General features: G+C 39.0%; 1 long non-coding RNA gene and 1 pseudogene across 1 annotated transcript; one reads left to right on the forward strand and one right to left on the reverse strand.

Annotated features, from left to right (window-relative positions):
* LOC108718105 overlaps positions 1 to 27814 on the reverse strand; it is a 149056-nt pseudogene that overhangs the window by 68932 nt on the left and 52310 nt on the right.
* On the forward strand, positions 624 to 19694 carry LOC121394302. Its single transcript, XR_005961632.1, has 2 exons — positions 624 to 750; positions 17058 to 19694. It is a non-coding gene; the product is annotated as an uncharacterized LOC121394302 (long non-coding RNA).

Genomic DNA, 27814 nt, shown 5'->3' on the forward strand with positions numbered 1-27814 from the left:
TAATTATTTTTTTTGTGGTAAATAGAATAAGTTAAAGTAAAACAGACTTCTGTGCTTAAATCTTTTGAGTACTTGAAGGGGTGGTTTATCTAAGTCAAATTTTAGTATGTTATAGAACGGCCAATTTTAAGCAACTTTTAAATTGGTTGTTATTATCTTTTTATAGTTTTCAATTATTTGCCTTCTTCTGACTCTTTTCAGCTTTCAAATGGAGGTCAGTGTCCTCTCCAAAAATGCTCTCTAAAGCTATATATTTATTCTTATTGCTATTTTTGATTGCTCAACCTTCTATTCAGGTGCTCTGCTATTCATATTTAAGTCTCTTATTCAAATCAGTGCATGTAAAGGTGAACAACCCCTTTAAGGAATATGTTGCTTTCCCCAAATTTTTATTTTCCCCAATTATAGCTAAAGTTTTTCTGGTCCCTCCGAAAAATAGGGGTTCTGCTGTAGCTAATTTCAGAGTAGAAAACTCTCACTACCCAACAGAACAGGAATGAGCTGTCCTGAAATTTTAAGATACTGAAAAACAGGAGCAAATATTGGTATTGTAAATATGTAATTAGATGATTGTTATTTAAGTTATAATGTCAATCTCTCTCTCTTAATTCTACTGTCTCTAGTACACAAGCCTGGCCCACAAAAGTTTTGGAAGGTCGAAGAGGCTAGAACATTACGGGTGGATGGAGCCAGAGCATATCTAATAATGCACAGCTAAGACTTCATGACAGAACAGTTAGATGAATACAGGTAACATCACAACCAACACGCTACACATGTTCTAACAACATATGAGACAGATAGTTTGGAATGTAGGTTGGTTGACCTCACCAATCAAAAGAAAAAGATATTAACAAATCTCAAGAAACTAGAACCCAATAGAATATTATTTTTAAAGACCCTCTGGAAATTAGGAGATACCAGTGTACTTAAAGCAGCATGGATACGTGAATTCCTATCAGCACTATATAAAGCCAAACAAAGGGGAGCAGCCAGTCTTATTTGCACATCTCTGCCAAACAAATTGGATGACCTGATATATACAAGTCACTATTTAATATTGTGTAAATCAGACAAAAAAATACATGGTAGCCAACAAATATGCTCTGAATAGCCCAAATCAGGACATTTTTACTTGGCCTCACTCAGAAACTTATGGAAACCCCCTCCCCAAACTTGATTTTGGGACGAGCAACGTTTTGGCTGGTTTCCTAGTTATTCATTCCAGCTTGCCTTGTGAAAAATGTACTATACATACTTAAAATATGATTTTCTACAAATGCAAAGCCATTTCCCCTAATATATGTCCCTAGTTCAACACTTAAAAAGCTGATTTAAAGCTGCATCTGATAATCTTGTAACTGTCATTAGTGTTTCCAGTCTGCAGGTTGGAAAGCCCTGATGTAAAGTGTTACTGGATTCCAGCTTGCCTCACTGGACATATTATTACACACACTTTAAACATGATTATAACTTGATTTATTACAAGTGCAATATCAGTGGGGTATACTAGGAGTTGTCAAAATGCAATCCAGCTTCAATATATTTTAGAATGTGTACTGTTAGTATGTGTACTGTACGGTATAGTGCATTAGTGCATTAGATTAATTATCTTTTCAAATTCTGTCCTACTCTCTAATATCATTCCTCACCATTACTTCACCTTTAAGCATTAAGAAGACAATTATCTTAGAGTATATGATAGTTTTTAATATCTTATTAGTACTGATTTTTATATAATTTCACCCATGGTTTCCATATCTTTAAATAAGTATTAATGCTGCAATGCTTAACCCTAGTCAATAACAAAGTAAATATTGTATTTCAGAGTAAAAGAGACCTGTACTTATAACCTTCATATACTTAAATGATGACATTTATTTAGCTCATTTCACTGATTTTACATTCACATATTTTTTCCTGGTCCCTTGAAAGTGGGTTTTCTACTGTACCTAATTTCAGAGTAAAAATCTCTCACTGCCCAACACCAACCAGTTATCATCCCACCATGTAACAACCCAAAATTGATTGACAGCATTTGAAGAGTACTTTAGGAAAATATACTCCACTGAGGAACCATCTGAAGACTTTATCAATCTTATGTTACAAAAAGCCAAACTATTAGAAATTGACCAGACACAGAGGGAGATGCTTTACTCACCAATAATAGCAGCGAGGATATCAGGCATAATAAAATAACTGGCCACACATAAAACCCAGATTGTTATATAGTGTAATATTATAAAATACTGAACCCACATATGATACAATTATCAAAGCATATATATAATGCAATGTTCCAGAGGTGAAGTAATAATTGTTTAATGTTTTTCACCTTTAAAATGTATATTTAGTATGATATAGAGAGTGACATTCTAAAACAATTTGAAGTTGGCTATCATTTTTTGTATTTTAGTTGTATTTTTATTTACCAACTCTCTAGTTTGCAGTTTAAGCAATCTGGTTGCTAGGATTCAAATTACCCTAGTAACCATGCACTGATTTGAATAAGAGACTGGAATATGAATAGGATAGAGCCTGAACAAAAAGATAAGTAATAAAAAGTAGCATTAACTATAAATGTGTAGCCTTACAGAACATTTTTTTAGATGGGGTCAGTGTCCCTATTTGAAAGCTGGGAGTTAGAAGAAGGCAAATATTTTAAAAACTATAAAAAAGGAAAAAACAAAGGCAAAAGCAAAATATTCTTAGAATTAGTCATTCTATAACAAGATTAAAGTTAACAGAATAGTGAACCACCCCTTTAAATGAATTGTTCAGTATGAAAATAATAACTGGCTAAATAGTTAGCCCATGCAAAATAAAAAATGTTCCTGATATAGTTAGCTAAAAATGTAATGCATAAAGTTTGGAGTGACTGGATGTCTAACATAATAGCCAGAACACTATTTCCTGCTTTTTAGATTCTTTGGTTTCCACTGATTGGTTACCAGGCAGTAACCAATGAGTGACTTGAAGGAGGGCCACATGGGTCATAATTGTTGCTTTTGAATCTGAGCTGAATGCTGAGGATCAATTGCAAACTCACTGAACAGTTATGTCCCATGTGCCCCCCCCCCCTTAAAGTTGCTGACTGAGTCAGAGTTAGAGAGCTGAAAAGCAGGAAGTAGTGTTCTGGCTATTATGTTAGACATCCAGTTACTCCAGCCTTTATACATTATATTTTTGTCTAACTAACTACATAAACAGAAACATTTTTTTATTTTGCATTGTTTATATATTAAGCCAGTTTTTTTTTTTAATAAAAGGTTTTTATTTTGTGTTTTGAAACAAACAACATACTTAATAACAGAAAATGTAGGCATTGATGATGAAAAGTGCAGTTGGTCACGCAGGACCACAACATATCAGATTAAGGTACACAATCGGAGCTTAAAGTCTGCCACGTAATAGGTTAATATGAATATTACATGTTACTTCCTATTCTCACAGGATTTGAGCGTGCTTATATAGGACTCAATTTGCTGAAAAAATAATAGTTATATTACATATATGTTCTCTCATATACACGCATTTATTGAGACTCTGGGTCTACTTCGGGACAGAGCTCTAACCAGGGTTCCCAGATTTTCCCACATTTTTTCTGGGCACTGTCTGGCTATGTATGTTAGTTTTATCATCAGGAGCCTGGTATTGATCAGTTTTACCCATTGCTTTACTGTAGGGGGTTGTGGGCTTATCCATGTCATGGCAATTTGCTTTTTGGCATAAAATAGAAGGGTTTTTAGTAAATACCGCGTTTTATTTAGAGGTGCCAATTCGTCCACCAGTCCCAGTAGGCACACCTTTGGTGTTAGTGCTCCAGGGAGCAGAATTTCATTAGTCAGAATCTTTGTACCAGGGGACATGAACAAAGCAAATGAAAGAAGTCAGCGTCCGGGTGCTGGCATTTGGGACAGTTTCCATTGGGACTTTTGCCCATGGCTTTGAGCCTAATTGGAGTAATATATGTACAATGTATGATACGGAATTGCACCATCCTATCTTTTGTAGAGATTAGAAAGCTGTATAGTTCCCCTATTGCATCTTCCCACATATCATCATCTAGAGCGGGGATAAGGTCATTCCACTTGTTTTTTGCTTTGTTAAATGGACTATGGATGGTGGATATTAGTATCTTGTACAGCCCAGAGACAAGCTTTTGTGGATTCGGGTCCCAAAGCCTGTCTTCATGTGGTTGGGTGTTTGTACAGATTGCCAGGCTACCAAATTGGGCCGCAAATGCATGTCTGAGTTGGAAATATCGGTGCCAAGCTATGTTTGGGTGGTTCAGTTTAGTCGCTAGCTGGGTAAGGGTCGGGAAGGTGCTGTTAACTAAGAGATCTGATAGGTGTCTGACCCCTAATTTTGGCCAGTACTTAAAGTCTGGTAGATGAAGTAGGTGTTGCAGATTGGAGTTTCTCCATAGTGGGGTATAGGGGGATGGAAGGCTTGCAGCTTTTGAAAGAACTTTAGTGGCAAGCATCCAGGCTCTTTGTGGGCAGCTTAGTGTGGGTGGCAGTTCAGGGGTGTCTTTGGCTTTCCTGTAAGGCGTATTTCTAATTGCTTTGAGAGAGCCCGCCAGCGTGGCGTGTAAAGCTGTGAGTGTGTTTTTGGGGGTCGGGGTTAAACCAGTTATGTATGAACGCTAGTTGACTAGCATAGTAGTACATTTGCAGATGCGGAAGGGCTAATCCCCCCTTATCCAATGGGGCCTGGAGTGTTAGCCTGTTGACTCTAGGGGGTTTGTTTGCCCAAATAAAGGGAAGAGAATAGCGTTAATGCGTTTCAAAGACCTGCGGGGGTATCCATATTGGGGCATTCTGCAAGAAGTATAGGAATGTGGGTAGGTATACCATTTTGAATAGGTTGACCCTGCTCCAGACCGTTAGAGGTAAGCCTGCCCATTGGCTGACAGATGTTTTGAAACCATGTATCACTGGATCAATGTTGTCTGTAACATAGTTTTGTGTGTTTGGCGAGATAATCACTCCAAGGTATTTAAGGCTGGATACCGACCGCAGCCCCTGAATTGCATTTGTTCTCTGAGCCAGTTTTTTTTTTTTACACAGAACTGTTCCTTAAAGCACCAGCTAGGCTTTGTATGCAATCGACAGTCAACACAGTGCGTTAGGATGGCAATAGCGGCTACAGTAATGCTAGGGACAAGGAAAGTAGAGACTTCCCTTTAGAACCTTGACACGGAGAAGGCATTTGATAAAATGTTATGGCTCTTTTACTTTAGTGCACTCCATGTTAGAATGCAAGGTGACACCTTCATATATTGCATCATAAAAATATTAATGACACCCTAACCAACCATATAGGCATAAGCAGTAGTATGCCTCCTTTCCCTTCTTTTGTTTAACCTAAAATTAGGCCTCTCCTTAGGCTCCTTTGAGATATGACAGCATTCCAAGGCATCAGAATTGAATCACATGAAACAAAGCTAACAGAATATCGTTATATATAACAAAGCCGAGGGCTTGCCACACATCCTATCCAACAATATGGACAAGTTGCTGGGTATTACATTAACATTGATGCATATGAAATATTACCATTGCATAATAAAGGGAAACCCAGATGGGGTAGAAAATACAGCTTTAAATTGGCCGACAACACAATCACTTTAACAAATACAGAAGAATTCACATGATATATATGCATATAATACACAAAAGCCATGAATATCTTCTGATGTCATCAGTTATAAACGGTGAGTTCTGATGTCATTTCTGTCACATGACTCACTGAAATTTGTGTATTATAATAAATAAAGTAACCCCTCTTGTAAAATATGAGGATATTAGAAGTTACCTCGGAGTTCCATGACCTGTATAAAAACACTCGGCCTTCGGCCTCGTGTTTTTATATGGTCATGAAACTCCTCGGTAACTTATAATATCCTTATATTTTACAAGAGGGGGTACTTTATTCACTATATAACATCACATATTGCGTTAAGGAAATTCTACAGGAAACCAAACAATTGCAAGCCCATCACATGTGCCATACTCTACCTGCACTATTCTGCCTGTATGTGCAATACTCTGCCTGTACTAATTGGCCTCTGTGTACCAAATACTACCTGCCCTACGCTGCCTGTAGATTCTATATTCCTCCTTCCCTACTCTACCTGTGTGTGCCATATTCTGATTCTATGTTTTATCTGTGTATTTCATTTTCTTTCTGCCCTACTGTACATGTGTGTGTCATTTTCTGTCTTCTCTACACTTCCTGTATTCCAGATTCTGCTTGCCCTACTGCCTGCCCTATTCTTCCTATGTGTGCCGTACTCTCCCTGTTCTATTCTGCCTGTGTGTGCCCTACGCTGCTTTTGTGTGCCATACTCTGCCTGTCCTATTCTGCCTATGTTTGCTATTCTCTACCTGCCCTATTCTGCCATACGTTTCCTGTCCTGTTCGGCCTGTTTTTGCCATACTCTTCCTGTGTGTGCCACATTCTGTTTGCCATACTCTGTCTGTATGTGGAATACTCTGCTTGCCCTACTATGCATGTGTGTGTGTGCCCTACTCTGTTAGTGTGTGCCATACTCTACCTGCAGTATTCTACCTAAATGTGCAATCTATTTGCCCTAGTAAACCTGTGCGTGCCATACTCTGCCTGTCCAATTTTGCCTGGGTGTGCCATACTCTTCCTGCTCTACTCTGTTTGTATGTGCCATACACTATTTTCCCTGTGCTGCCGATGTTTTCCATATTTTGCCTACCCCAATCTACCTGTTTGGGCTATACTCTGCTTGTGTACTCCATGTGTGTACTCTGCTTTCCCGAAGCTACCTGTTTGTGTCATACTCTTCTTGTCTCTATGCTGCTTGCCATATTCTTCCTGTGTTTAACATTCTACCTGCCCTACTTTACCTGTGTGTGCCATACTCTGCCTGCCGTATTCTGCCTGTATGTGCAATACTCTGCCTGCGCTAACCTGTCTGTGTTTGTCATACACTGCCTGTTCTATTCTGCCTGTGTGTGCTATACTATGTCTACGTTATGCTGCCTGCATGTGCTATACTCTACTTGCCCTATGTTGCCTGTGTGTGCTATACTCTACTTGCCAGGCCTGGACTGAGAATTAAAATAGGCCCTGGCATTTCAGGCATTTCAGGTACACATAGGCCCAATCAGCCCATATAGAAGCCCAAATAGGCCCCACCAGCCCACTAAATACTGACTTTCTATGGGACCTTATAGCAGCCCCTCTGGCATTTGCCAGAACCCACAGATTGCCAGTCCGGGCCTGCTACTTGCCCTATGTTGCCTGTGTGTGCTATTCTCTACTTGCCCTATGTTGGCTGTGTGTTCCATATTGTGCCTGCCATATGCTGCCTATGTGTTTTATATTGTGCCTGTCCTACTCTATCTGTGTGTGCCCTACTCTGCCTGCCCTACACTGCATGTGTGTGCTATACTCTGCTTGCCTCCATGCTGTCCTTGCCTTCCATATTCTGCTTGCTCTACTCTAGCTGTATGTGCCATACACTGCCTTCCCTATGCTGCCTGTGTTTTCCACATTCTGCCTACCCCAATCTACCTATCCCAATCTACCTGTGTTTGTGCCACACTACTTGTGTCTTCGATACTCCTGCTTGCCCTATGCTGCCTGCTTGTGTCATACCCTGCTTGCCTCTATGCTGCCTGTTTTCCCATAATGACCTAGTGGAAGTATGCACTACACTAATCCCTAAACTGAATAAAGACCCACTATGTCATATCACCTTAAACTAATTACTAAGATACTGGCCTAGAGACTTCAACTTTTGTTCAAGGTTCTTTACATCATACATTATTTGGTACGATGTAGAGAGTGAGATTCTAAAAACAATTTGCAGTTTGCTTTCATTTTTTTAATAATTATTGATTTTATTTTTGAGTTATTAAGCTTATCACCAGCTCTCCAGTTTGCAATTTCAGCAATCTGGTTGCTAGGATCCAAATTACCATAGCAATCATGCACTGATTTGAATCAGAGACTGGAATATATATAGGATAGAGCCTGAACAGAATTGAGAAGTAATAAAAAGTAGCATTAATTATTAAATGTGTAGCCTTATATTTGTTTTTTTTAGATGTTGTCAGTGACCCCTATTTTTAAAGCTAGAAGGTAGAAGGCAAATATTTGAAAAACTATTAAAAGGAAAAAAAACACCAAAGCAAAAGATCCTTAGAATTAACCATTCTATAACAAGTTAGAATTTAATAGAAAAGTGAAGCACTACTTTAATGAAGCACCGCTTGCTTTGCATGCAAGTGACAGTCGACACGGTGAATTAGGATGGCAATAAATGCTACAATATTTTTTACTGGGGACAAGGAAAGTAGAGACTTCCCTTTGAGCCTTGAGACAGAGAAGACATTTGATAAAATGTTATGGCTCTTTTACTTTAGTGCACTCCATATTAGAATGCTGGGTGACACCTTCACATATTGTATCAGAAAATATACACTCATGTTCAAGCTAAGCTACTCATCAATGGCACCATAACCAACCAACAGACATAAACAGAGGTATGCCTCCTCTCCCTTCTTCTGTTGAACTTATCATTTGGCCCTCTCCTTAGGCTCCTTTGAGATATGACCACATTTCAATGCATCAAAATTGAATCACATGAAACAAAGTTTACAGTAGTTTTGTTATATATAACAAAGCCGAAGCAGGGCCTGCAACACATCCTATCCTTCATCCAACAATATGGCAAGTCTCTGAGTATTGGTATTGATGCATATGAAATATTACTATTGAGCAATAAAGGGAACCCCAGATGGAGTACAGCTTTAAATAGGCCAACAACACAATCACTTACTGTATCAGACAAATACAGAAGAATTCACATAATATATATGCATATTACATCACATATTGCATAGAAGAAACTCTGCAAGAACCAAACAATGGCAAGCACATCATGTGTCATACTCTGCCTGCCTTATTCTCCTTGCATGAGCTATACTTTATGTTCCACACACTTCCTGCCCTACGCTACCTCTTTGTTCCATATTCTGTCTTTCCTATTCTATATATACATATACTCTGATTCCATGTGCTATATGTGTGTTCCATATTTTGTATGCCCTACTCTACATTTGTGTGCAATTTTCTTTCTGCCCTACACTGCCTGTATTCCACATTCTGCCTTCCCTACTGCCTGGCCTTTTCTTCATGTATTTGCAATACTCTACCTACACTTATCTGTCTGCGTTTGCCATACTCTTCCTGCCCTATGCTGGCTTGGTGTGTCATACTCTGCCTGTGTGTGCCATACTATGCATGCCCTTTGTTGCTTGTGTGTTCCATATTGTACCTGCCCTAAGCTGTCTGTGTGTTTTATATTTTCCCTGCCGTACTCTATCTGTGTGCCCTACTCTGCCTGCCCTACACTGCCTGTATGTGCCATACCTGTCTGCCCTATTCTACATGTGTTTTCTATACTCTGCCTACCCTATTCTGTCCTACTCTGCCTGTCCTATTCTACCTGATTTTGCCTACTCTTCTGTGTGTGCCACATTCTATTTGCCCTACTCTGCCTGTATGTGGAATACTCTGCTTGCCCTACTATACATGTGTGTGTGCCCTACTCTGTCAGTGTGTGCCATACTTGTCCTGCCTATTCTGCCTGTATATGCAGTAATTAAGTGCCGTAGTAAACCTGTTTGTGCATACTCTGCCTGCCCAATTTTGCCTGTGTGTGTGCGCTCCATCCTCTGCCTGCCCTACACTGCATGCATGTGCCATACACTACCTTTCCTGTGCTGCCTGTGTTTTCCATATTCTGCCTACCCCAATCTATCTGTTTGTGCAATACTCTGCTTGTGTTCCATATTATGTCTGCCCTACTCTACCTTTGTGTGTCATACTCTGCCTGCCCTGATCTCCCCGTATGTGCTATATTTTTCCTCTGTATGCCTTACTCTGCCTGCCATATTCTATCTGTATGTGCAATATTCTGCTTGCCCTATTCTCAGTGTGTGCCTTACTCTGTCAGTGTGTGCCATACGCTACCTTCCCTATGCCACCTGTGTTTTCTATATTCTGCCTACCCCAATCAACCTGTTTGTGCCATACTCTGCTTGTGTGTTCCATACTCTGTTTGCCAGAAGCTGCCTGTTTGTGTCATAATCTGCTTGCCTCTATTCTGCTTGCATTTTCTACATTCTGTCTGCCATACTCTACCTGTGTGCACCATACTCTGCCTGCCCTATTCTGCCTGTATGTGCAATGCTCTGCCTGTGCTAATCTGTCCGTGTTTGCCATACTCTGCTTGTTCTATTCTGCCTGTATGTGCCATACTCTGTTTTTCCATTGTTGCCTGTGTGTTCCATATTGTGCCTGCCCTACACTGCCTGTGGGTTTCATATTCTGCCTGCCTTACTCTGCCTGTGTATGCCATATCCTGGCTGCCCTCCACTCACAACAAATAGTTAACATTGAATTGAATTAAAAGAGATAATACTGGACCTTGTTAATTATTGTGGATTTCATTTTTGGAAGAGGAGGGAAATCGATTACCCAATTGACATTTAATTTATTAAGATAAAATAGTAAATAAACCCTCTCTCTCTTCCACCACCTCAACCAATTCTCAGTATTTTACTATGATAAAGTGCTAGTGGGCGTTATCAAAGTTGAAATAACTTAGCATAACATTCTAAATATAATTCATTGTTATTCTGAGGATTAAATAATAAAGTTAACTACAAACAAAGTGGTTGTGTTATTAATAGCGTGCTGGTAGAGGAAATGTGTATTAGTTGCTTGCCTATGTAGGAACCAAATATAATAATAAAGTAACCCCTCTTGTAAAATATGAGGATACTTAGAAGTTACCTCGGAAGTTCCATGACCTGTATAAAAAACACTCGGCTTTCAGGCCTCGTTGTTTTTATATGCGTCATGACAACTCCTCGGAACTTATAATATCCTTTATTATTTTACATAGAGCGGCGGTACTTTATTCACTAATTATAAACCATCACATATTGCGTTAAGGAATTCTACAGGAAAACCAAACAATTGCAAGCCACATCACATGTGCCCATACTCTACCTGCACTATTCTGCTGTATGTGCAATACTCTGCCGTACTAATTGTGCCTCTGTTGTTACCAAATACTACCTGCCCTACCGCTCCTGTAGATTCTATATTCCTCCTCCCTACTCTACCTGTGTGTGCCATATTCTGGATTCTATGTTTTATCTGTGTATTTCATTTTTCTTTCTGCCCTACTGTACATGTGTGTGTCATTTTCTGTCTTCTCTACACTTCCTGTATTCCCAGTTCTGGCTTGCCCTACTGCCTGCCCTATTCTTTCCCTAGGTGTGCCGTACTCTCCCTGTTCTATTTCTGCCTGGTGTGTGCCCTACGCTGCTTTGTGTGCCATACTCTGCTCTCTCTCTCTCTGTTTCCTTTCTCACCTGCCCTATTCGCCATACGTTTCCTGTCCTGTGTCGGCCTGTTGTTGCCTACTCTTCCTGTGTGCCTGCCCATTCGTTTTGCGCCCATACTCTGTCTGTATGTGGAATACTCTGCTTGGCCCTATATGCATGTGTGTGTGTGCACCTACTCTGTTTAGTGTGTGCCATACTCTACTCTGCAGTATTCTACCTAAATGTGCAATCTATTTTGCCCTAGTAAACCTGTGCGTTGCCATACTCTGCCTGTCCAATTTTGCCTGGGTGTGCCATACTCTTTCCTGCTCTACTCTGTTTGTATGCTGCCATACACTATTTTCCCTGTGCTGACGATGTTTCCATTATTTTGCCTTAACCCCAATCTACCTGTTTGGGCTATACTCTGCTTGTGACTCCATGTGTTGTACTCTGCTTTCCCGAAGCTACCTGTTTGTGTCATACCTTCTTGTCTCTATGCTGGCCTTGCCCATAATTTCTTCTGTGTTTAACATTCTACCTGCCCTACTTTACCTGTGTGTGCCATACTCTGCCTGCCGTTATTCTGCCTGTATGTTGCAATACTCTGCCTCGCTAACCTGTCTGTGTTGTCATACACTGGCCTGTTCTTATTCTGCCTGTGTGTGCGTATACTATGCCTACGTTATGCTGCCTGCATGTGCTATACTCTACTTGGCCCTATGTTGCCTGTATGTGCTATTACAACTACTTGCCCTATGTTGCCTGTTGTGTTTGCTATTCTCTACTTGCCCTATGTGCTGTGTGTTCCATATTGTGCCTGCCATATGCTGCCTATGTGTTTATATTGTGCCTGTCCTACTCTTATAGGTGTGTTCCCTTACTCTGCCTGCCCTACACTGCTGTGTGTGCTATACTCTGCTTGCCTCCATGCTGTCTTGCCTTCCATATTCTGCTTGCTCTACTCTAGCTGTATGTCATACATGCCTTCCCTATGCTGCCTGTGTTTTTCCACTCTGCCTACCCCAATCTACCATATCCAATCTACCTAGTGTTTGGTGCCACCAACTACTTGTGTCTTCGATACTCTGCTTGCCCTATGCTGCTGCTTGTGTCATACCCTGGCTTGCCTCTATTGCTGCCTGGTTTTTCCCATAATGACTAGTTGGAAGTATGCACTTACACTAATCCCTAAAGACTGAATAAAGACCCACTATGTCAAATCAACCTTAAACTAATTACTAAGATACTGGCCTAGTAGAACTTCAACTTTTGTTCAAGGTTCTTTTACATTCCATTACATTATTTGGTACGATGTAGAGAGTAGATTCTAAAACATTTGCAGTTTGCTTTTCATTTTTTTAATAATACTTGGATTTTATTTTTTGAGTTATTAAGCTTATTCACCAGCTTCTCAACAGTTTGCAATTTCAGCAATCTGGTTGCTAGCGATCCAAAGTACCATAGCAACATCACTTGATTTTGAATCAGAGACTGGAATATATATAGGATAGGAGCCACTTGAACAGAATGAGAAGTAATAAAAAGTCTAGCATTATTATTAATGTGTGCCTTAGTATTTGGTTTTTTAGGATGGTTGTCAGTGACCCCTATTTTAAAGCTAGAAGGTAGAAGGCAAATATATGGAAAAAACTATTAAAAAAGGAAAAAAAAAACACCCCAAAGGCAAAATATCCTTTAGAATTAACCCATTCTATAACAAGTTTAGAATTTAATAGAAAAGGAAGCACTACTTTAATGAAAGCACCGCTTGGCTTTGCATGGCAAGACAGTCGAACCACGGTGATTGAATTAGGATGGCAATAAATGCTACAATATTTTACTTGGGGAACAGGGAAATTTAGAGACTTCCTTTGAGCCTTGAGACAGAGAAGACATTTGATAAAATGTTATGGCTCTTTTACTTTAGTGCACTCCATTATTTAGAATTGCTGCGGTGGACACCTTCACATATTGTATCAGAAAAAATATACACTCATGCTTCAAGCTAAGCTACTCATCAATGGCCACCATAACCAACCCAACAGACATAACAGAGGTATGCCTCCTCTCCCTTCCTTCTGTTGAAACTATCATTGGCCCTCTCCTTAGGCTTCCTGAGATATGACCACATTCAATGCATTCCAAAATTGCAATCACAATGAAACAAAGTTTACATGTTTGCTATATATAACAAAGCCGAAGCAGGGCCTGCCAACACATCCTATCCTTCATCCAAAATTATGGCAAGTCTCTGAGTGATTGGTTATTTTGATGCATATGAAATATTACTATTGAGAATAAGGGAACCCCAGATGATACAGCTTTAAAAATAGGCCAACAACACAATCACTTACTGCTACAGACAAATACAGGGAAGAATTCACATAATATATATGCATATTACAATCACATATTGCATAGAAGAAGAAAACTCTGCAAGATACCAAACAATGGCAAGCACATCATGTGTCATACCTCTCCTGCCTTATTTTCTCCTTGGCATGAGCTATACTTTATGTTCCACACACTTCCTGCCCTACGCTTACCTCTTTGTTCCATATTCTGTCTTCTATTCTATATATACATATACTCTGATCCATGTGCTATATGTGTGTTCCATATTTGTATGCCTACTTCTACATTTGTTGTTGCAATTTTCTTTCTGCCTACACTGCCTGTATTCCACATTCTGGCCTTTCCTACTGACCTGCCTTATTCTTTCATGTATTTGCAATACTCTACCTACCACTTATTGTCTGCGTTTGCCATACTTTCCTCGCCCTATGCTGTTTGGTGTGTCATTACTCTGCCTGTGTGGCCATAACTATGCATGCCCTTTGTTGCTTGTGTGTTCCATATTGTACCTGCCCTAAGCTGGTCTGTGGTGTTTTATATTTTCCCTGCCGTCAACTCTATCTGTGTGCCCTACTCTGCCTGCCCCTTTACACTGCCTGTATGTTGCCCATACCCTGTCTGCCCTATTCTACATGTTGTTCTATTACTCTGCCTACCTATTCTGTCCTACTCTGCCTGTCCTATTCTACCTGATTTTTGCCTACTCTTCCTGTGTGTGCCACATTCTATTTGCCCTACTCTGCCTGATGGTGGAATACTCTGCTTGCCTACTATACATGTGTGTGTGCCCTACTCTGTCAGTGGTGTGGCCATACTTGTCCTGCCCTATTCGCCTGTATATGCAGTAATTAAGTGCCGTAGTAAAACCTGTTTGTGCCTTATCTGCCTGCCCAATTTTGCCTGTGGGTGTGCGGCTCCATCCTTGCCTGCCCTACACTGCATGCATGTGCCATACACATACCTTTTCCTGTGCTGCCTGTGTTTTCCAATTATTTCTGGCCTACCCCAATCTATCTGTTGTGCGATACTCTGCTTGTGTTCCATATTATGTCTGCCCTACTCTACCTGTGTGTCATACCTGCCCTCCCTTGATCTCCCCGTATGTGCTATATTTTTTACCTCTGTATGCCTCTACTCTGCCTGCGCATATTCTATCTGTATGTTGCAATATTCTGCTTGCCCTATTCCTCAGTGTGTGCCTTTACTTCTGTCAGTCGCCTGTGCATACGCTACCTTCCCTATGCCACCTGTGTTTTCTATATTCTGCCCTACCCCAATTCCAACCGTTTGTGCCATACTCTGCTTGTGTGTTCCATACTCTGTTTGCCAGAACTGCCTGGTTTGTGTACATTAATCTGCTTTGCCTCGCTATTCTGCTTGCATTTTCTACATTCTGTCTGCCATACTCTACCTGTGTGCACCATACTTCTGCCTGCCCTATTCTGCCTGTATGTGCAATGCTCTGCCTGCTTTGCTAATCTGTCCGTGTTGCCATACTCTGCTTGTTCTATTCTGCCTGTATGTGCCCATACTCTGTTTTCCATGTTGCCTGTCAGTGTTCCATATTGTGCCTGCCCTTACACTGCCTGTGGTTCAAATTCTGCCCTGCCTTACTCTGCCTGTGTATGCATTATCCTGGCTGCCTCCCCACTCACAATCCCAAATAGTTAACATGAATTGAATTAAAAGAATAATACTGGACCCTTGTTAATTATATGGGAATTTCACTTTTTTGGAAGAGGAGGTATCGATTACCCAATTGACATTTAATTTATTAAGAAAAATGACGTTTAAAATAAACCCTCTCTCTCTCTCCACCACCTTCACCAATTCTTCAGTATTTTACCTACTGACAAATGCTCAAGTTGCAGTTTATTCAAAAGGTGAATAAACCTTAGCATAACATCTCCAACATATAATTCATTGTTAATTACTGAGGATTTAAAATAAATAAAGTTAATGACAAATCAAAGTGCTTGTGCTTAATTAATAGCGTGACTGCTGAGGTAGAGAAATGTGTATTAGTTGCTTGCCTATGTAGGACTAACCATACTCATGACCATTAGGTTGTACACATTTAAAAATAATTAATTTAAGTGTGAGGATAGTGCTAATCAGGCCCGGACTGGCAATCTGTGGGTTCTGGCAAATGCCAGAGGGGCTGCTATAAGGTCCCATAGAAAGTCAGTATTTAGTGGGCTGGTGGGGCCTATTTGGGCTTCTATATGGGCTGATTGGGCCTATGTGTACCTGAAATGCCAGGGCCTATTTTAATTCTCAGTCCAGACCTGGTACTAATTGAAAATCTCAGATTGCCAATGAAAAAATTAATCCGAATTGGTTGTTAAAAAAGCTTGAGCTAATAGGTGTTGAGAAAATGAGTTTATTAAATATTTAAAAAAAGATAAAAAAATATAGACCCAACCTTCCCTTATGGGCTCAAAAAACAATAAACCCTGCAGTGTTACTATGGATTCCTAAACAAGACAGACCTATTGCTTCCACCCCAGTGCTCAAAATGGCATTATCCGTTTGGGATCAAATCATACCTAAAACGCCTTTAAAATCTCCACACTGCCCAGCTATGCCTGTGATTGGGAATCCCATTTTTGAACCAGGGCTACAAGATAGGGACTTTTGTTGGTGGAAATCGCATAATATGATATACGTCACCCACTTTCTTGGCTTGAAAGGCCTTAAGGACTGGTCTGTTATCGTTGAACAAAACAATCCCCCAAAATCAGAATGTTTCGATATATACAAATACAGCATTTTCTTACCAAACTACTTAAAGGGTGTACTAATATTTTGACCTTTTCTATCTGGGAGCAAATGTGTGTTAAATTTCCTTGTAGTGGAGGAATTATATCCATTCTGTATAAAGAAATTTTAGATTCCTCGATTTCTTCCATTCCAACTTATTCTAAACTATGGGGAAAAGAAATGGGCATCACAATAGATGAATCTACATGGCAACAAACTTGGACCAATACGACTAAGATTTCAACAAATATTTTTAGCTCAGGAAACATTATATAAAGTTATTTCTGGATGGTATATGGTTCCCACAAAGTTACATAAATTTTATCCTAATTCTAGCCCGCTCTGCTTTCGAAATTGTAGCATGGACGGCTCTATGTTACATATTTGGTGGCAATGTAGGCAGGCGTTCAGATTCTGGTCCAGGATATTTACGTTAATTGATTCGATTATGGGAATCAAACTTCGAAAAGATCCTCTGATGGTACTGCTTAATACAAATATTCCAATTTCAAAACAAATATCATAGTAAACTTATACAATTTATCTTTACAGCAGCGAAACAGACCATTGCTGCATCCTGGAAAAAGTGTTCAATTCCCATAATTATGTTCCGGCTCAAAATGAACTGGTTTATGATTAATGAGAGAATGTTGAGTGTTGCTGCAGATAAATATGATGTCTACACCAAAATCTGGACGCCTTGGATATTATATACCAGGTTATGATGCAAATGTCTGGCGAGAGCTTTATGGTTTATTTAATTGTTTTGGGTTTTTTTCTTTGGTTTTTTTTTTCTGATTGCAAGATTGTAACAAGGGACAAGGTTAGATGGTATTGAAACCTACAAGATGGTACTTTGTGTAGTCATAGGCACTGAATTAGGAGCATTAATGTATCTTTATAGTAAACACGGAAACGGTTATTTAAGTTTGTTAGTTTAATTTTTTATTGATATGCAATTTCCAAAGTCAGAATGTTTTGATTTATGCTGTATAGTTGAGAGAAATTATGGACACTAAAGTTTTTTTTTTTCTTGGCCCTCCGGGTACTTGAATGTGATGACATTGTCCTCCTCTGCGTAGGAGAATATTCATTTTCTGAAAATAGAAATATATGTAAAAACCGGATATGACGAAAGTTAATACTGTATTGTTATCTAATAAAAAAGTTTTAAAAGAAAAAAAGATAAAAAAAAAATTACCAAAACCCACACGAAGTCCCAAGAAACTGCTGCCTGATTGTTTTCTAGGCCTTGGGACCCCACATGGGGAGACAGTAGGATGCTGGGGACTGTGGTCTCAAGACTACCTTTCTATTTTAAAAGAGGGCTATTCTTCCCTGTAAAACCACAAATCCACCAGTACCATGTAACAAAACGAGTTAAAATGAGAAATTTTGAATGCGGTTAAGGTAGGCTACTTGTTCAATCGATACAATGTTCCAAAGCAGTAGATTTTTCCCCAAATATAAATCTAGGGACCAGGGCCCAATATTAATTTGCTTAGGTGGCCATCATCACTAATAGCAGCCCTAACGTATGATATATTGTATAAAAGCACCTAACATCTCCTAAGCAAACTGGTACTGACCATTCCAGTCTAAATGATTTAAAACTGATTTAGTACACATGCATTATTTCACCTAAAATGTGTCGCTAGCATGTCTGTGCTGCACTTACTAACTCCACATTGCCTTACTGGAAAAGTTACTTTACACACTTTTAACATGACTAAAACCTGATTCAGTTCAAATGCATATTATTTTCCATCATATGTGTTCCTATAGTAGCTGTGCTGCACTTACCTCTCATCTAAAGCTGCATCTGATAATCTTGTAACTGTCACTAGTGTTTCCAACAGTCACTTTGTAGTTGAAATACAGCTACAATCTGCAGGTTGGAAAGCCCTGCTCTAAAGTGTTACTGACTCCACATTTGAAAAGTTACTTTACATACATTAAACATGATTTAAACATGATTTAGTACACATACAATGCCATTTCCCCTAATATATGCCTCTAGAGCATCTGTGCTGCCCTTACCTCTGTTCTAAAGCTGCATCTGACAATCTTGTTACTGTCTTTAACTGTCACTTTGTAGTTCAATTACTGCAATCTGCAGGTTGGAAAGCCCTGCTATAAAGTCTTACTGATTCCAGCTTGTCTCACTGGAGATATCACTATACACATTTTATACATTAAAACATGATTTAGTACAAGTGCAATGTCAGGGTGCATAGTAGGTATGGTCACACTGCACATGGATGCTTTTAGATCTGGGTTGGTGGGACAGCCATGGGCTTTTGTTACAATACAAGCTTTTCCCAGTGTCCAAATCCACAAATTGGGGATTTAACTAAAAATTACAAAACCCTAAGACTAAATGGCACATCACCAATCCATCAACTTTTTGATAAGAGCCACCCCCTTGAGGTAAGAAAATTTGGTTGTGTCCTTACCTGGCAAAACATCATTATGTTGAGCTTGCAGACTTATTTGCTGTTACTGATGGGAGATAAAATTCTATTCCCTTCACTGCCTTCTCTTGCCAACATTCAGTTTTTCCTACAGCTGGTACCAGTGCATGATGGGAAAGTGTTTAGCCAATCAGTAAGGTGTCCTTAGACATATGGTGGATGGAGCTTCACAGTCAATACCAGGACACTAGGAAAGAGAGCTTAACCAGTAAGGAAGTTGGGCTAAACCACTATCTGAAATAAGAAGGGGGGCAGTTAAGCTGTGAGTGCAGAAGTGTCAGAATCATTGCAAACAGAATTCATGTTGTTGATGTCATTGCTAGCCTGATAGGTAGTTGTTATTGCATGCTGATAGCTAATCCCACTCTATGGAGAGCCCATATATGAACTGCTGGTAAACATGTTGAGAGGTTTACAGTGTAGTTACATGTCATAGGCAGTGCTATCAAGTGGCACAGATTTAATATGATGGCCATTTTGATCTGATTATGGAAATTAGAAAAAACACCAGTTTTCAGGTACCTGTTTATTCCTATAGATAGATGGTAGGTTGAAGCTCAGCACCTTTGAAAACCCCATGGTACATCGAGTAGTATAAGTAAAGGATCTATTAATGAAAATGCTCGGGACCTTGAGTTTTCCACTTAAGGGAGCTTTCTGTAATATGACCCACCATACCGTAATCCTTTACGTAAAAATGTTATGTTCCCAAAAATGTTTTTTTTCCTCTATGAATTTTATTATTCGTCAAATAAAATGGTTCTGCTTGTAAATAGTCAATTCCAATTAGTCTTCACCTCATACAGTCATGCACAAATCACTGTGAATGTGACTGCCAGAGAGGTCTTGCATATACTCTCCATAGTGTAACATTAATGCTGCAATGCTTAACCCTAGTCAATAACAATGTGAATATTGTATTTCAGAGTAAAAGTGCTTATAACCTTTGTATACATCAAGAATACATTTATTCATCTCATGCCCCTGATTTTTATTTTTCCTGGATTTTACATAATTTTTCCTGGTTCCTTGAAAATATAAAATGGGGTTTCTACTGTACCTAATTTCAGAGTAAAAAAAAACTCTCACTGCACAAACACCAACCAGTTATCATCACACCATGTAACAACCCAAAATTGATTAACAGCATTTGAAAGTGAATTTAGGAAAATTATACTCCACTGAGGACCATCGGAGACTTTTATCTAATCTTATGTTACAAAAAAAACAGACACAGAAGGGAGATGCTTAACACACACAAATAAACAGGCAGCAGACATATCAAGCATATAAGAATAAACTGGCCACTCATAAATACCTGGATTGTTTCAATCAGAATATGTATAAATACCGAATCACATAGATACAACTAATTAACTGCAAATATACTATAATCCAATGTTCCAAGTGGTGGAAAAATAATGACCTAGCGGAGTATGCAGTACACTAATCCCAACTGATAAAAACTGCCCACTATGTCATGTCAACCTTAACAATTATTACTGAGATCTGGACCTATGAGACTTCACATTTACTTAAGGTTTTCTTACCTGTACTATTACATATTTCACAGTAAGCACAAACACTTTGATTTGTATGAATTATATTTGGATGTTATGGAGATTAACTATAAGCACTTTGTCAATTTTGCAGTTGGCTTTCATTTTTTTTTATTATTTGTTTTTTTGTTTTCTGAAGTTATAAAGCTTTTTTTATTAGCACCAGCTACTCCAGTTTTACATTTCAGCACATCTGAAAGTTCTAGGATCCAAAATTACCATAGCCAATCATGCACTGATTTGAATAAGAGTATGAATAGAATGGGAAAAAAAACGCCAAAGCAAAATATTCTTATGTTAGCCATTCTATAAACAAGTTAGAACTAATAGAAAAGTGAACCAAATCCTTTAAATGTACCAAATCTGCCTGCCGTATTTCTGCCTGTATGTGCACTGACACCCACATCACCAATCATAACTTTATCCTTAGAGCCACCCCCTTGAGGTAAGAAATTTGGTTGTGTCCTTACCTGGCAAAACATCATTATGTTGAGCTGGCAGACTGATTGGCTGTTGCTGATGGGAGATAAAATCCTATTCCCTTCACTGCCTTCTCTTGCCAACATTCAGTTTTTCCTACAAGCTGCGTACCAGTGCATGATGGGAAAGTGTTTAGCCAATCAGTAAGGTGTCCTTAGACATATGGTGGATGGAGCTTCACAGTCAATAACAGGACACTAGGAAAGAGAGCTTAACCAGTAAGGAAGTTGGGCTAAACCACTATCTGAAATAAGAAGGGGGGGCAGTTAAGATGTGAGTGCAGAAGTGTCAGAATCATTGCAAACAGAATTCATGTTGTTGATGTCATTGCTAACCTGATAGGTAATTGTTATTGCATGCTGATAGCTAATCCCACTCTATGGAGAGCCCATACATGAACTGCTGGTAAACATGTTGAGAGATTTACAGTGTAGTTACATGTCATAGGCAGTGCTATCAAGTGGCACAGATTTAGTATGACGGCCAGTTTGATCTGATTATGGAAATCAGGAAATTCCCCAGTTTTCAGGTGCCTGTGTATTTTGATAGATATGTTTATGAGCATATTTTGTCCTTTGTATGAGTATGGAATGGCCCAGTGTCATTGTGATGTGATTGTGGATCAAATAAAAACCAATCTGGATAAGCTCATTCATGTTATGTGCTCTATTTGTTTTATTTGTTCTTTATAGAAACCAAAAATTAGATAAACCCAATAAAACGGTCTTGCCACCAACATGGATTTATGTAGTTTAGTTGCTATCAAGTACAAGGTACTGTTTTATTATCATTTTTAAAAATGAAAACTGATGGTTTAGGAATGGACTCTGAAGCTGATGGGCTTCCCATTTGAAACTGGAATCCCATACCTGAACTATGAATTGGTGTAATTTGCTCCATCCAATGGGAGGCTTGTTGGGGTACAAAAAGAAAATGGACTGGGGATCAAGTAAATATATATATAAACTCAAATGCAGCCATTATAATCATATACTATAGAAGCACAAGCAAAAAAAGAATAATACAACTTCAACATATTTTGTATGTGTACTGTTTATTAGTATATTGCATTAGTGCATTAGATAAATTATCTTGTGAGATCGGCCCTTCTCGCTTATATCATTTATTTACCAGTACTTCACCCTTAAGCTTAAAAAATACAATTTCCTTAAAGTGTATAAGATATTTTTATTCAAGTTCATATTGTCATATTTAAGTTTCCTTATCTTAAATAAGCACAAGCTTTCTCTTTTTTTCTGCTATAATCTCCTCCCTAGATCTTAAATTCTCACTCACATTATACCAATCATCTACATTAATAAAATCTTTTGCTTTGACTTAACAGTTGCAATACTTCTTGCTGAATGCAGCATTTAGTCAGTGGATCTGAGATTTCTCTTGAGGTATGTGTGCCATATAATATAAATATACTGATAGTATTGTTTCACCTGTGAAAACACCCTCCAGCATAAGTCTGTGGTGCCATATAATACCATCTTGAGATAATTTTTTATCCTAATTCATATAATCTTATTAAGAAAAAGCAGGAAGTAGTGTTCTGGCTATTATGTTAGGCATCCAGTTACTCCAGCCTTTATAAATTAAAAATTGTTTTATTTTAAAACAGAAAAACTATTAGAAACTTGTTTTATTTTGCACAGCCTATCTATTTACTTAGATTTTATTTTTAGAAAGAATTTCCTTTTTTTAGTTCTCCTTTAATGCAAACCTTTGTTTGGCGATGGTATATTCACCAGCAAATGATTTTACACATTCACAAAAACACCATTCTAAACATCTTTTTACATCCCCCTTTTGTGTTTTTCTGTCAGTGGACCTTTTAAGTTGCAGACTGGAAACAGACAGGCTAATAACTGAAAAATGATACACACATTAAAATGTGAACTTCCTCTTTTATTCATATTATACTTCCTAGTTTGAGTGGGACCCAGCAACCAAATAACATTTTAACATTTAAATTCCAGGCTGAAGACCTTTAGGACAATATTTTACTCCACCTCACCCCTTTAAAACCAATCACAATAGGGCATGGAGCATAAAATGTGTTCAGTGAAGTTACATAGTTAATCGGTTAAGAAAAGAAAGTCCATCATGTTCCAACCCCTCCAAATGAAACCCAGCATACACATACACACCCTCCCACTGACCCCTCTATACACTCACATAAATTCTATATACCCATATCTATACTAACTATAGAGTTTAGTATCACAATAGCCTTTGATATTCTGTCTGTCCAAGAAATCATCCAAGCCATTCTTAAAGGCATTAACTGAATCAGCCATCACAACATCACCCGTGCATTCCACAACCTCAATGTGAAGAACCCCTTACGTTGCTTCAAATGAAAGTTCTTTCTTGTAGTCTGAAGGGGTGGCCTCTGGTACGGTGATCCACTTATGGTTAAAAGGTCCCCTATTATTGGTCTTTAATGTCCTCTAATGTACTTGTAAGTGTAATCATGTCCCCTCTCAAGTGCCTTTTTTTCCAGAGAAAACAACCCCAACCTTGACAGTCTACCCTCATAATTGAAATCTTCCACCCCTCTAACCAGTTTAGTTGCACGTCTCTGCTCTCTCTCCAGCTCATTTATATACCTCTTAAAACTGGAGCCCAAAACTGCACTGCATACTCCAGATGAGGCATAATTATGTTTTTATCCCTTGAGTTTATGCCCTTTTTTATGCAAGTACTTTATTTGCTTTAGTGGCCACAGAATGAAGTAAATCTATATTAACTAAAAAAACCTGTATATATATATATGTGTGTGTGTTTGTTTTTATATATATATATATATGCATGCAACAGCATCTTCCTATTTTGTCTATATAATATTCTGTTGGCACCAGGGCCCAACGATACACCCATCTAGTGTGTGTGCATATGGCTCCAGCAAAATATATTTATACAGGTATGGGGACCTGTTATCCAGAATGCTCGGGACCTGGGGTTTCCAGATAACGGATCTTTCCGTAATTTGGGTCTTCATGCCTTAAATCTACTAGAAATTAATTTAAACATTAAATAAACCCAATATGCTGGTTTTGCTTCCAATAAGGATTAATTATATCTTAGTTGGGATCATGTACAAGCTACTGTTTTATAATTACAGAGAAAAAGAAAATCATTTAAAAAATTTGGATTATTTGGATTAAATGGAGTCTATGGGAGACAGCCATTCCGTAATTCGGAACTTTCTGGATATTTGGTTTCCGGATAAGGGATCCTATACACTGGGAACCTTGGATAGGTTATTGTAAAACCATAATTTTATTTTAAGTTCATTTTTTAACGTCTTTATGATAACATATTTTTACCTTTTGTATTATACATTCTGTGCTTTTTCACAGGACTTTTTCTATGCTCTTTTCTAATCACATGGGCAACAATGCATATGCTGGTGATTGGTCTCTTCTCTAAATTCACACAACTCCATCTGGTGCACGTGATAGGGTGATTGCTTCCTTCTTTGTCTATTTAAAGTGTTGATTTTAAACATTCATGGTCTTGAAAAAGGTCCTAGAGGTGGACCGAAACTTCGGCCTGTTTTTAATTAACTTAAATAAAATTATGGTTTTAAAATAACCTATCCAAGGGTTCCGAGTGTGCACTCATTCTCCTCTGGAAAGCTAGTGATAATACATATTTGAGTAGCACCTGGGTATTTTGTTCAGTTCAGTGGGGTGCGGAAAAAACTAATTATATATATATATATATATATATATATATATATATATATATATATATATATAATTAGCACAGAGGATCCGCACTCACAGGTCTTATATAAATTATAAAAAATTTTATTGTTGTATGCGAGACTAACGTTTCGGCCTCCTCCGAGGCCTTTCTCAAAGTGTCTGGTAGTTGGTAAGAATGCACTTAAATACAGGTATTGGCGGGAAACTAGACAAATTGGAACTGACGTAGCAACAGCGTCACAGAAACGTAACATGATTTAAATATCACTCATTACATACAAGCAAACCTAAAAATTACAAAGTACATGTATAACTAGGGGTTATAAGTCTACTCATTTAAAACAATATATCCCTTATACAGATAAAAAACATAATGTGTAACAATGTTGCAAATTGTTAGTAATATTGTATCTACATAATTATTACATTTTTGATACTGCACCCAGGCAACTTTAACTTTTATTCGTGAGTGCTGGCTACCTCGTGGACTATATATATATATATATATATATATATACCAAATGAAAGGAACGCACAACCATAAAGAAGATCCGAAGGCTGGGTGCCAGTCTTTTAAATATATAAATAATCCCTTCGGTGCCGGCACTCCATATTCAATCACGATGCAGATAAATAAATCAGTTCATGTAGGTTTATTAGGTGGACCAACATTTCGATTCCACACAGGAATCTTCGTCAGGGTGAGAGTGCCAAACACAGACAGCCAATTTAAACAAACAAAATGGCGCCAAAATTCTGTTGCTAGGGAGCCTAGCAACACGAGTGTTAGGAAAAAAGGGTTAGGCGTGAAGTGTAAAGGAGAATGAAAGTCACGCAGTACCATCCAGACCCCCCTTACCTGAAATCGCAACACTAATGGGACAGCCTGTACAGTATGCTGCAAGAAACCTGGATTACTTGTCCGACATCCCTATGGAGGTGAGCCAACAACCCGGAAGTGTCAGGCAGGTTGCGTGAGTGAGGCGCTTCCCCCGTTGCTAGGCAGCGGCTTCTCAATCTCCATGCACAGCAGAGTTTATTGCCCACCAGAGCCGGTAACATCGTCCCAGCGCAGGAAGCTAGAGCCGGTGACTGGCTGTACTCTATGCGTGACCCTGGTGCAGAGGGAGATCTATAGGGTATGGGTTCCAATACTTCACTGGTACCGTTCAGTGGTATCAATGCGAATCAGTTCTCCATGTCTTTTGGCCCGGTATCCTAGGGGATGGTATAAAGTGAGTATATCTCATGTGCATCTGCAATCTCACATATAGGGACTAGGGTAACATCCAGCGCAATGAACTATTATGTCAAAGGAGCATACTGCTTGGCTATATATCCCAATTTTAGCCAAGGGTGACATCACCCCTATGGCATGCCCAGGCCACACTGAGCATGTGCAGGGTCAGGCAAAGATGTTTAACAAAGTTACAAGATGACAGCCCCCTGTGGCCAACTTTGAAAGCATAAATCATTTGTTTGATTAGGCTTTGTGGTGCAGTAAGTTCATGCTTATGTTAAGTATACAAAATACAGCATTTCTAGCATTATTCTATTTTAGACTTTCCTTGTCCTTTAAGCTTAAACTCTTATATAGACAACCCTCCATTCTCTTTGATTTCCAGGCAGAACTTTACCAGAAAGGTCTGCTTCCTATATAGTTAAAGGGGTGGTTCACCAACTTTCACTATGTTATAGAATGGCCAATTCTAAGCAACTCTTCATTATTATTTTTTTATAGTTTTTGAATTATTTGCCTTCTTCTGCTGACTCTTTCCAGCTTTCAAATGGGGGTCACCAACCCCGTCAAAAAACAAATGCTCTGTAAGGCTACAAATTTATTGTTATTGCTACTTTTTATTACTCCTCTTTCTAGTCAGACCCTTCCCCTATTAATATTCCATATTCTCATTCAAATCAATGCATGATTACTAGGGTAATGTGAAACAAGTTTATTAAGTCATATTAAGACATTCTCTTAAATCCATATGCCTCATCCTCCCCTGTGGATTACACAGCAACCCCCAGCACATGATTACACACCTTGGGGACCCCTAACAAGTATTTCCAAATGTTAAACCCCAACATGTTTGCCTACCACAGGCAGAGTATGACACACACAGGGAACATAGGACAGGCAGAGTATGACACACACAAGGAGCATAGAACAGACAGAGTATGACACACAGGGAGCATAAGGCAGGCAGAGTATGATACACACAGAGAGTATAGGGCAGAAAGAGTATGGCACACACAGGGAGCATAGGGCAGGCAGAGTATGGCACACACATGGAGCATAGGGCAGGCAGAGTATGGCACACAGAGGGAGCATAGGGCAGGCGGAGTATGGCACACACAGGGAGCATAGGGCAGGCAGAGTATGGCACACACAGGGCAGGCAGAACAGTGCAGGAGAAAGGGAAACCTATCAGGACTCTAAAGGTGGTCATACAAGATAAGATCCGCTCATTTGTACTGACTTTTAAAGCTTACACATGGTAAGGAATCACAGCAGGCAGGCTTTCATGTGGAGCCACATAAAGGGGGGGGGTGAGGGTCATCAGTTGGACAGCCCTGCTATATACCATAGCACCACCAAATACAGAATTCTTAATTTTTAAACAATTTGCTATTTCTCTATATCAATAAGATGTTAACTAAATGAGTATACATTTGTATTAATGGCAAAGCTATCCTATTGGGTTGTTTTCATGTCATTAAGTAATATGACCTTTTACAATATAAAAACAATTGCTCAGTGACATCGCTTCTGGTTTAAATGGCGTCACTTCCGGCCGGTGAAACACTTAATGTGTGAAGGGATCGGATAGGCTTCCTGGGTGGGTACGGGTTGGGTTTAGGGTAAGCGGATGCAGATTGGGCACGGGTGTGAAAAAAACAGACCTGCACAGGACTCTACTCTGCACTTGAAACCGGTGTGTTTCCTTCAGAAACACTACTATAGTTTATATAAACAAGCTGCTGAGTAGCCATGGGGACAGCCATTCAAGCTGGAAAAAAGGCACAGGTTACATAGCTGATAGATAAAATACCATTGTATTGGACAGGGATTA

The sequence above is a fragment of the Xenopus laevis genome, chromosome 5S (genome assembly GCF_017654675.1).
Source record: "Xenopus laevis strain J_2021 chromosome 5S, Xenopus_laevis_v10.1, whole genome shotgun sequence".
Taxonomy (NCBI): domain Eukaryota; kingdom Metazoa; phylum Chordata; class Amphibia; order Anura; family Pipidae; genus Xenopus; species Xenopus laevis.